This window comes from Artibeus jamaicensis, unplaced genomic scaffold, assembly GCF_021234435.1.
Source record: "Artibeus jamaicensis isolate MK-2021 breed Jamaican fruit bat unplaced genomic scaffold, CSHL_Jam_final scaffold_1964, whole genome shotgun sequence".
Lineage (NCBI taxonomy): Eukaryota > Metazoa > Chordata > Mammalia > Chiroptera > Phyllostomidae > Artibeus > Artibeus jamaicensis.
Genome location: NW_026522030.1, coordinates 1,894,855 through 1,907,113, shown reverse-complemented (window position 1 = coordinate 1,907,113; position 12,259 = coordinate 1,894,855).

Below are 12,259 nucleotides of genomic sequence, written 5' to 3'. Positions count from 1 at the left end.
AGCTGGTGCCAAAGTTGAGCACATGAGAGACAAAAGCAATGAGGGCTGAAAGAAGAGGACCTGGGCATTGTGGGAGAGGGGGAACATTATTCAGCCCATGATAGCTCTCAAGTTCTGAGAAAAAGTGGTTTTTATCCCACGGTTCTATATAAGGCCAAACTATCAAACCAGAGAGAGGACAAAGTAAAGATATTTTATGATTCCTGAGAACTCACAATATTCGCCACTCTGCACCCATGTTTAAAAACCTATATATTAAGATGCTTCTACAACAAGATAACAATTGTTAAAATCTTTTCAACAACAAAAGACACACAACCTAATTGTAAAAATAGGCAAAGGACTTGAACAGATACTGCTCCAAAGAGGATGCACAATGGCCAACAAGCTCATGAAGTGATGGGAGCATCATTAGTCATTGGGGAAATGCAGATAAAACTGGAGCTACCACTTCATACCACATAGGGTGACATGCACATGTCATGAACCTTGATATGAGAATAATTATTTAACAAGAATTGGAGGGTGGGCAGGAGCCATGGAAGAAAGTGTAAATATACTGATTTTTTAAATTTTTCATAGCTGTGATCAATACTTATAGTCCAAAAAAAAATCAATCAGGAAATAGCACAGTATTAAAAGTTACAAAATCAGTAGAATTCAGACTAATAACATATCTACAAAACTCAGTAGGGGAAAGGAGAGATGGAAGGCAATAAAGTACACTGAATTCCTCACCTTTCTTAGCAGGAAGAAACAGGTACTGTCTGAAGGACCTAAGTTAAAGAATAGAATTATAAGAGACTTCTGGCCAAGATGGAGGAGTAGGTAGATACACTTTGCCTCCTCGCACAACCAAAAGGAGGACAACAACGAATATAAAAACAAAACAACCAGAACTGCCAGAATATTGAACTGTATGGAAGTCCGACAACCAAGTAGTTAAATAAGAAACAATCAACCAGACAGGTAGGAGGGGCGGAGCCAGGCATCCAGGTGGAAAGGACTTGCGGCAAGGCAGTGTCTTGAGGACCAGGTGGCCCCACATTTGTGTGCAGATAAGATGGGAGGAACCACTGGGGAGCGAGACAGACCACGCAACCCAGGGTTCCAGCACAGGTAAATAAAGCCTCAAAACCTCTGACTAAAAAAACCTGTGGAGGTTGAGGTGGTGGGAGAAACTCCCAGCTCCACAGAAGAGTTTATTGGAGAGACCCACAGGGTCCTAGAACATACACAAACCCACCTACCTGGGAATCAGCACCAAAAGGGCCCAGTTGGATTGTGGGCGGCAGAGGAAGTGACTGAAAGCTGGCAGAGAGCCGAGAAAGCAGCACTGTTCCCTCTCAGACCACTCCCCTACATACAGCGTCACAACAAAGTGACGTGCGGTTGCCCCACCCTGGCAAGTACCTAAGGCTCCTCCCCTCACTACGTAACAAGTGCGCCGAGACAAAAAACATCGCCCAAATGAAAGAACAGATCAAAGCTCCAGAAAAAATACAACTAAGCTATAAAAAGATAGCCAATGTATCAGATGCAGAGTTCAAAACACTGGTAATGAGGATGCTAACAGAAATGGTTGACTATGGTCGCAAAGTAGAGGAAGAAGTGAAGGCTATGAAAAGTGAAATAAAGGAAAATGTATAAGGAACCAACAGTGACGGGAAGGAAACTGGGACTCAAATCAATGGTTTAGAACAGAAGAAAGAAAGAAATAAGCATTCAGCCAGAACAGAATGAAGAAACAATTCAAAAAAATGAGGAGAGGCTTAGGAACCTCTGAGACAACTTTAAATGTTCCAATATCCAAATCATAGGGGTGCCAGAAGGAGAACAACAGCAAGAAATTGGAAACTTATTTGAACAAATAATGGAGAACTTCCCTAATCTGGCAAAGTAAATAGACTTCCAGGAAGTCCAGGAAGCTCAGAGAGTCCCAAAGAAGTTGGACCCAAGGAAGCACACACCAAGGCACCTCATAATTAAGTTACCTAAGATTAAGGATAAGGAAAGAATCTTAAAAGCAGCAAGAAAAAAAGGAGACAGTTACCTACAAAGGAGTTCCCATAAGACTTCCAGCCAATTTCTCAAAAGAAACCTTGCAGGCAAGAAGGGGCTGGAAAGAAGTATTCCAAATGATGAAAGGCAAAGACCTACTCTATCCAGAAAAGCTTTCATTTAGAACAGAAGGGCAGATAAAGTGCTTCTCACATAAGGTCAAGTTAAAGGAGTTCATCATCACCAAGCCATCATTGTATGAAATGTTAAAGGGACTTGTCTAAGAAAAAGAAGATAGAAAATACGAACAGTAAAATGACAACAAATTCACAACTATCAACAACCAAATCTAAAACAAAAACAAACTGAGCAAACAACTAGAACAGGAACAGATTCACAGAAATGGAGATCATATGGAGGGTTATCAGTGGGGAGGGGGAAGAATGGGGAAAAGGTACAGGGAATAAGAAGCATAAATTGTAAGCACAAAATAGACAGAGGGACGTTAAGAACATTTTGGGAAATGGAGAAGCCAAAGAACTTATATGTACAACCCACGGACATGAACTCAGTAGGGGAAATGCTGGTGGGATGGGGGTACAGCGTGTAGGGAAAAAGGGGAGAAAAAATGGGACAACTGTAATAGCATAATCAATATATTTTAAAAATAAGAAATAGAATTATAATATGTGCAACTTCAACTGTTGGTAGACCTCTGTTTTTGTCTGGTGACAGATCCCCTCTTTCCTTGGGGATGACCCACCTGTGTGGTTCAAGTGGGACTTGCCTGCCCCTTTGGCAATAGGATGTATGATGCAGCCTGACCAATCAGAACCTTCCCTGGAATTTTTTGACCAACACTCTTAGGGAAGATGCTGACTGTCAGCCAGGGTTGTCAAGTTGGGAGCGCGTGGGTCTGGGCTTTTCTGTGTCCACCTTCTCGCAACTTGGCACATGACTAGGGAGAGTCTAAAGCAAAACAGAGCTGATGGCACTGAGTCCCTCATGTGCCTGTAGCCTGTGTCACTCTTCTGATTTCTGTTAGCTTAGTCAATTTCCCTTTTGCTTTAAGATAAATAAAGTAAAATATGCAACACTGAAAGATCTCTCTTTAAGTTAATTTTAAGGTTAACAACAAAGAATTTTTTCAAGTGCCCTGGGTGGGCATTTGGCCCCAGTGCTGTGCAGATGGGAGGTGCCGACCCAGGCCATGCGCCGGGAGGCAGAGGGGTTCCCCAGGACTGGAAAGGAGTCAGGACAACAGCACGTGGGAGGATCCTAGGGTCTTCAGGACACAGTCACAGAGGTTACTCAGTGGCTAGGGCGTCACCCAATGGGTAATGATCACGGCAAGGACTTGGCATTTGCACAGGCAGACTGAAGTCCAAACCCTGCCATCAGGGGCTGGGCAGCTGGGACATGATTCCCAGCCACCCTGACCTTAGCTTTTTTGTCCCCCCAAAAAAGCTATAATAAAAATGTCTGTCCCATGGGGTTGTTGAGATGGCAAAACAGTGAATGAAAGATACTTTATAAACCATTCCAAGCTTTGCTTTATAAAACATATAATCTTCATTGTTTTCCCATTACCATTTAGTCCCCACCCTGTTGTCCATGTCCGTGAGTCCTTTTTCCTTTTTCCTCAGTCCCTCCACCTCCTCACCTCCCCTACCCCGACCCCACTAGCCGTCATCTGCTCTCCATCTATGACGGCTTTATTTTTTGTGATGATTTGTTAAGCCCCTGGGTTGGTCTGTTCTCTGACCACAAACGGCACCCTACTTCCACCCCATAAACATGGTGAGGGAAAGAGAGTGAGTCCCTGCAGCGCCTTCCCACTCCCTCGGCCACCAGAGGCCCCTCACCTGGAGTTGTCATTTTCTCCCGCTTCTCCTGCCTCTTCCTACAGGGCACCTCACCCTCATGACCAGTCCTTCTTTTTACTCTATTTTGCTTTTAGAAAGGCCATCCTCATCAGGGGCAACGGGGACTTTTTAGGTAGTGACATACGACTCAGGTGTCCAGTGCCTCTGGAGATGTGAGGACTGTAACGGCTCTACACCGAGACAGCGTCATGTATATTACGTGGTGTCAGGGTTCTTTTTGAAAACTTTTATGTGTTTTTTCTTACTCTGAGAGTAATATTATTCCTTACAATTTTTTATTGGAAGTAATATAAGTAATATTGTTTATTGCGGGAAATATAGAAAAGGACAAAGAAGGAAATAAAAGTCGCGCACAAGCCCACAATGCAGATTTAAACCCCGTTAACATTCTAGTGGACTTTCCTCCACTCTGTCCTACTGACACCCCAGAAACCCTCTCGTATCTGGCGTTAGGGTGGTCGGTGACTCGGCGGTGAAAGAATGCACACAGAGAAGAAAGTGCAGAGAAGTAAAGGTTTATTTTGACCTTCCCACCGAGGGAGGCAAAGGGCGGGGTGTGGAGATATGCACCCCACCAGCCCTGAGGGCCGGGGCTTCGGTTTTTATGGAGTAACCAGGTGGTTGTAGAGCAGGAGATTTCGACGTCATCTTTGGGTGCAGGGTGGGTGGTCACTGCGGTCTGGTGATATGGGAAACTTTGAAAAACCTCTGTTTAACCTTTATTTGCCCAGGCCCCAGGCGCCCTAGAGAGAATGATGGGGCTGTCTGGGAGGGCGGGTGGCCGAATAGTCAGTAGGGCTGGGACTAACTCCCCTGCTAATAGAACAATTGTCACATTCTGCTTCTGTACCCCACGTTTGTCACATAGACAGGAAGACCCCTAATCTATATATTCCCCAAGAATCCTTTGTTCGGGGCTCAGAATTTGGAGATGACTCCTCTGGGCCCGTGCACGTTAAATAATAAACCTCGTACTCCAGAATCCCTGGGGTCTGGTCGCTTCATTTTCCTATAACACTGGTGTGTCCCGTTCCGTGGGTTTGGAGCCTCTGCACCTTCAGGGCGCCTCCAGCAAATTTCTAGTCCTGAGGATAAAGGCTCGTAAAATAATGAGGGTCAGTCATGCTGTATGGGGTGCAGCCAGCTCTGGGAAAGAGGGTCTGAGAAAGCGGCTTTTGTCCCATTATATTGCACGTTGCTTTTTCCATTCAATATAATACTGTTCCCATTTCATTAAAAATTCTGTTTAAAAATGTTTTTACCAGGACGATACTACAGGGTACCAAAATCTACTTAGTCAAGTTATTGAATGTCTTAGAAAGTTCTAGTTTTACTACTAACCTCTTAGCCTACATTTCTTTTCATCTGTTCGGTGAGAGACTTTAATCATGCGTGTGCACTGTCGTAACCGACGGGCTGGCCTCGGTTCCCAGGAATACACCTAGGACACCAGGCGGCCGGACCTGAGAGGCGCCACTGCCGCCCCACACAGCTGTCTCCTGCCCCAGAGCAGCCTGCTTTGCAGGCCTCCTGCCCTTCCTTTCCTCTGATCCCCACTTGGAGCTACGACAGTGTCCCTGGGCCCATCCCCCTGAGTCTGTACCTCTGAGAGCAGAGGCGGTGGTCCCGGCCGTGCCCTTCCAGAAGGTCTGAGCTCCTTATGCACATAAATCTCTCTTCTTCAGCACCCTCTGCCCCAGCCCCAGAAGGCGAATGTGTGGTTTTCTAAATCCCAAGAGTAAATGGCTGTCTTACACCCACCTCCAGAGTTCCAGGTGCTTCCTGACTCTGCACCAGCACCACTGGGGTCCCCCCATCTGCCCCCTGGGAGGGGAGGGGGCATAGAGAAGATGAGAGGGCTGAGACATCCTGGAGCCAGCGCCCACCCTTCAGGCCAGGACATGGGGCTCACATGGGGACTGGACGGCATTGCTCCACAGTTGTGATATTTCTCATCAGTGGGTGCCCCGTCCAGTTCCCGCCAGGCATGGCCGCTGTGTCCCATTATTCCAGGGTCTGGGCTAAGAAAGACAAGGCCTGGAGACTAGCTGCAGCCCTGCCACAAACATGCTGTGTGTCCTCGGGAAATGACCTCCCCCTCTCTGAGGTGTGGGGAAGGCGGGGGCCAGAGGAGGTGACCGGATGATCTTCAAAGCCCTCCTGAGTCAGGTGATTGGGCCGGAGCCCCACAGACAGTACTCCATGTGCAGAGCACAGTGTGTCCCCCAGGGCCAGCTCCCAGGGCCGCACGGAGGCCCAGCCGGGCCACCAGCTTCCTCTTCCTCAGGCCTTTCCCTTGAGGGCTCTGTGGATGAGCTTTAGCAAGCTCCTGAGCAAAAGGGTAGGCTTGAGGCCAAAAGGTGGGGGAGAGAAAGGAATCTCCCCTTCTTGAGAGGAACATGGGGTTCCACAGGGCAGCAGGTGGCTGCAGGAGATCATGGAGGGGCAACTGTCTCGGAAAGTTGTGTCCTTGTCAAAAGGCAAGGAGCCAGCTTGGAGGGGCTCCTGCTGGCCAGCCTCGGACAGGGTGAGCATCCGTGCAAGTAACAAGAGTAACAGGTTACTACAGTCCACTGAGCAAAGTAAAAAGTCGTGTTGTCTACACAGGTGTAAGTAAGAGAAAGTGACAAATACGTGGAAGTTTGACGAGGAACGGGATCTTCGCACTTTCAAAGCACCTCCCCCCACGAGATAACTACTAATTACAAAGGTAAAACCAGTAGCATTACGGCTAATGTCCCTGTGAGTGACTCAGAAGGACAGCGACTGACAGACACCTTGACCGAGTGATCACCGTGAACGTCAGCAGCAATGAAACACCCTGACCCCCAACACCCTGGTGAGACGGGCAGGGAAATGCAGCGAGAAAGGGCGGCGCTCCTCGGGGTCATCCTCTCTGAAATGCACAGCCTGGGTCTGACCAGTGGGAAAGGTCAGACGGACCCGAACCGAGGGGCAGTCCAGAAAATGACTTCAAAATGTCAAGGTCACGACAGTGGAGGCGAGTGAGGGCACCAGCCCTGGATGCTTTCACTACGAAGGACGGCACTGGGACATTCGGTGAAACTTGGGTGGGGTCTGAGGGTAGATGGTAGCATGTGTCAGGGTGGAGTTCCTGGGTGTGACGGTGGCAGCCTGTACGATGGCCCCCAGTGACCCTCACCTCCGGCACCCACCCAGTAGTAAGCAATCCCCTCCCCTTGAGTGAGAGCATGGAAGAAGAAATGGGATGTCACTTCCAAGGTTAGGTTCTAGAAAGACTGTGGCCCCTTTTCCTCTCCGTCTCTCTCTCCCTCTCCTTCTCTCTCTCCACACTGCGTATTAGGAGCAGCCCCACGAAGAGGCTCCCCTGTCCTGGTGAGAAGCTGAGGCCCCCAGCCCACCCGCCTGTGGGGACTTGAAGAATCCAGCCCCACCCGACTGAGCTTACAAGTGGACCCTTCAGACCCAGTCCTGTCTGGAAGTGAGTGCGGCCCTTGCCCACAGCTGAACCGGCTCTCAAAGAGTCAAAAGCATCCAGAATGCCGAGCCAGAACCATCCAGCTAAGCTGCAGCTGGGAGACAATAAGTACCTGGTGTTGTAAGCTGCTGACTTTGGGGCTGGTTTGTTACGCAGCAGCAGACAGCTAACGCAGGTGTGTTGGGGTTATGTAGAATGTCCTTGCTTGTAGGCAATAAACATTGACGTACCTAGTGTGGGGGGACATCGGATAGGGGTTATTCTCAAATGGCTTAGGAATAAAGAGTTCTTTGTACTATGTCTGTAAATTTTCTGTAAGTTTAAGAATGTTTCAAACTTACAATATTTTTTTTTTAAAAAGAAGCAACGTGCCCAGTGGACATGAGGGGAGTTCCGGAAGGTCAGTACCCAGGGTACAAAGAAGCATGTTGGAGGGACCTCAGACTGTGGTCTCTCTCAAGACTGAGCCACCCCTGCCCTGGACCCCGAGTGACTTCCCGTTGTCCTCAGGATGAAGTCACCCCCCTGGGCCCGGTAGTCACTCTCCACCGTGTCTTGCTCTGCCTTCGGTGCCCGACCTCCCGACCACGCACTTTCTAGCAGATCCCGGAGACCACGCTCCTCCCCCCTCCGTGCTTCTGTCTTCTGCCTGGCAGGCCCCCTCCCCTTCTTTCCCCAGAAGCCCCAATAACCCTCTGAGACTCCTTTCAGGAGTCACCTCCTCCACGTGCCCCCGGCTCCTCCTTCCCTGGTCACAGCACACGGCACATCACAGGGGGGTCTGCCTCCTCCCTCTGACCGTGAGCCCAGCGAGGCCAGAGGCTCCGATTCCCTGTGGGCGACTCCCAACCCCCGGCCGGGCCCCAGTGACCAGCGGGCGCTCAGCTCTGAGGGCCCGTGTGCCTGACCGGGGACGATTGTGGGAGCCCCACAGCCACACCCACGGGTCCCCAGAAGTGGCCTCCTCCCTGTGTGGCCCCCAGGGGATTCCCGGCCCCATCACAGGAGCAATTTGCATGTCAGGCCCGTTAATGACTCTCTGAACAGAGGGATTAATTATTGCGTGTCAAAATTAGACTTCTCCCTTCCTTCGAGATGCATCTCCTTTTTATTCTTAATTAATTTTTAAAATTACGATGTCAGTGTGAAGTCCAATTTATTTTACTTTTAGCATCATTTCTCTGATAAGCAATTTCAGCCGATGCCAGGCACCCTCCTCGGGGCCAGTTTGTCACACTGTCACTTCGAGGGGCTGCGTCTGACCTGAGTGGGCGCCGAGAAATGAGCCCACCCCTCTAACGCACTGTCGGGGGCCCGTCCAGGCCTCGCCGGCTGCCGTCCTGCGAGCTTCTCCCTCCCTGGGTCTCAGGGTCAGCGGAGGGGCGACCCTGGGCAGTGGCCTTGGGAAGGCACAGCCCGCCCCGCTTATGAAGTGTTTCATGCATGTGGTCTCGCTGAGCCTACGATCCCCGGTTGGAGTAGAGCCTGTCGCCCCATTTTACAGATGAGAAGACTGACGCTCAGGGAGGAGAAATGGCCGGGACGTGTTGGGAGACAGGATCCCACGCCCGCACCTGTCCACGTCCCTCCCCCCTCCGTCCTCCCCCTACGTCTCACCCCTGGGTGCTCTACCATTACCTTCCTCTCTCCTAATCCCCAAAGGTCCTTCTTTTGCTTGTAACTTGTTTCCTGAACACATTTCTCCTAAGGCTCACCACTTCTACCTCTGTGACTTTCTGAATCAACTTTCTCGTACAGTGAGTCTTGGCTTGCGGAACCGAGGTCCAGTCTGACCCCACCAGTTTTAACTCCAGGTGCCATTCCTGCCGCCACCAGAACTACAGAAATAATTAAAACAGAGGAACAACAATGACAAGTCATGGCTCAATGGTGACCAGGGAATAACTGGACAGAGTAAGGCAGGGGACTTCTCTGAGGCAGGGCCCTGAGCAGAGACATGGGACATGTGTCCCCTTTGGGCTGGCCACACGGGAAGCATGAGGACAGGCATGGGGGCGGTGTTAGCGTCCCGGGGCTGCAAACACCAAAACCCACCGCACCGGTGGCTGGAAGGCCAAACCCAAGGGGCCCTCAGGGCCGTGCTCCCTGTGGGACTCTGGGTCCAACTGGTCCTGCCTCTTCTAGCTCCTAGTGGTGGCCAGCACCCTCCACGTTCCACGCCACTGTCTCTGCTGTCACACAGCGGCTCTCTACCTGTCACTGGGTCCTCGCTTGCTCTTCTCCCCCCCCCCCCCCGTGCCTCTCCCTCTTTTTATAAGAACACCAGTTACGGTGGGCCAAGGGTCCGCCCTATGCCAGAACGACCTCATCCCAACTAGTCACATCCGCGTGACCCTATGTCCGATAAGGTCCTGTTCTGAGATGCTGGGTATTAGGGCCCCGATGTGTCTTTTTCCGTGGGGGGAACAGTTCAACGCGTACCAGAGGTCCCACCTCCCAGAGTCCCACTGCGCGACCCTCCTAGAGACCCCCCTTCAGCTCCTTCTCTGGGCCTCAGTCTGACCTCCTGTAAAATGGGGGGGGGGCTGGTGTGTCACCCTGTGTAGGTGCTTCTCAGGGCCCTTTGGAAGGGACGGCCAGCTTCTCACCGCTCCCCCTGCTCTCCAGCACAGCAGCGTGGGGACGGGAACTCAGACGATTCCAAACTGTATCTTCACCATGAAACAAATATTTTGAAAAGCCTTTTGATGTCACTTGAATGGAGTGAGGAAAACACTGCTCACCCCCCCGCATTTTCCATTTCATCCCCTTTGCTATTTTTTCCTCTCCTTTAGAGCTTGTGTTTGCTTTCATGTTACACGTTATTTATTTGGTTGCTTGTCAATTAGTGTCTATTCTCCGAGAGACAAGCACATTAGCAGCTGCGGAGATGGGAATTAAAATTTGCAGCCCAGTGGGTGTTACTGAAGGCTCGCGTACCCGACTGAGAAAACGGCGCCTCTTTGTCATTTCAAAAGATGACCTTCCTCTCCTTTCTTCCTGTTCCTGGCTCGCGATTTAATTCCAGCGGCCCGTCCAGGGGGCTGAGGTACAGCTTTGTCAAATGCACAGAGGAAGGCGGGGCAGCTGTTAGCTGCGGCCTTTGATGACGGTGGGTGTGAAGCAGGAGTCACTGGATCTGCACAGCGTGCTTTTAACGGCCAGTCCGGGGGCTCTAACACAGCCCGTCTGCCCCGACACACACCTTTGTCCTGCAGTGCAGCAAACAGTTCACGGGGTGACATGAAGCGGTGGCAGCAAAGGACCCGCCCCAGGGCCAGCCCCTCGACTTACTGGGTCTGTGTCCCTGAGCAAGCGAATCAGCGTCGCTGAGACTCACTTCCTGGTCTGCAAAATGGGAGAATCAAAGCCATCTGCACAGGCAGGTTGTGAAAACTGAGATCGTGTGTGCAGGGCTTTGCAAGTCAGTTTCAGCATCTGACTCTTCCCAGGAGTCTGAGGTGTTTACCCACAGGAGTTAACCACGTGGCCAGGAGGGCTTTGAGGGAACACAGACCCAGGACGGGTGCCCCCGGGGTGGAGCCCAGGCCGGGATCTGACCACTGTGCTCCCCAAGGCTGCGGGCGGAAGGTGGAGGGAATGTGAGACACCCCCCCCCAGCAGGGGGTTTCAGAGCCCAGTGACCAGGCGGATAACCGAGGAGCTGGAGGGCAGCATCTTCCATTCTCAGTCCCCAACACGCCACTACATAGATCCAGGCAACGGAGGAACTGGGATGGCCTCCACTCCTCCACTGGGAGCTCAGTGAATACCCACATCCACCACAGGCCCCTCTGCACGGCCCCTTTCTCTGCCTGGGACTCCTGGGAGCAGGACAGATTCCCTGGGCAACTCCTGTGGGGAGACACAAGCCCCCGGAGATGGAAAACTGAGTGCCATTCTGCTCAGATCCCACCACAGCACAGCACCTGCCTGCAATGTAATGTAACGTCCTCTTGCTCTGAGAATCCAGGGGCCAGAGGGTGGCCTTCCAAGGACCCCCTTTCAGTGAGGGGCCAGGATGAGGAACCAGCCCCTGTGACCCACTGTGTGACCTTGGTCAGTTCTCACCTCTCTGAACAGGTTCTTAGAGCACAAAAATAGGAGATGAAGTTAAATTCACGGGACAGCTGTGGGGAGGTTTCACAGTGAAAGAATTTACTGAAAACACTGTCAAAACGAAGGCTCGGGCAGCAAGCATGAGCATGATAGACTGAAAGACAGACTTTGTTACATGACACCCTGCAGGGGGGGCACCGGGGGTCCCTTCTGTTCTCCCACACTCTCTCTGGGGACCCGCACCCTGGCCCTGCGGGAAAGCGGAGGTCGACCAGAAGCAGGAGGGGGGAGACGGCCGGCCCTCACTTGGATACCCCCCAGCCCCCTGGCGTGGGAGCCAGAGGAGGCTGTACCGCCGAAGTCAGAGCCACACCCTCCTCTGCTCAGGACCCTGCGCAGCACCTGCCACCTCCTCAAAGTCGCAGCCAGGCCCTGCTGTCCTCTGAGCTCCTCTCCTGACACTCACCCTCCAGTCAAGCAACCTCAGAACCCCTAACGGGACAAAAGCCGCTTTCTCAGGCCCTCATTCCCAGAGCTGGCTGGACCTCGTAAAGCATGACTGACCCTAATTGTTTTACAACCTTTATCCTCAGGACTAGAAAATTGCTGGAAGCGCCCTGAAGGTGCAGAGGCTCCAAACCCACGGAACAGGACACACCAGACCACAGTGACCACCACTGCACCTGAAGATGACATTGAAACATCCTGCTCTACACCTGCCCCATCACCGATAAAAACTCACAGCCCGGCCCCCTCAGGGCTGCTGCTGTGTGTATCCCCACACCCCCCTCTCCCCCACCGTGGGGAAGTGAAAACGCTTCTCTCTCTGCACTTTCCTCTCTTTGTGAATTCT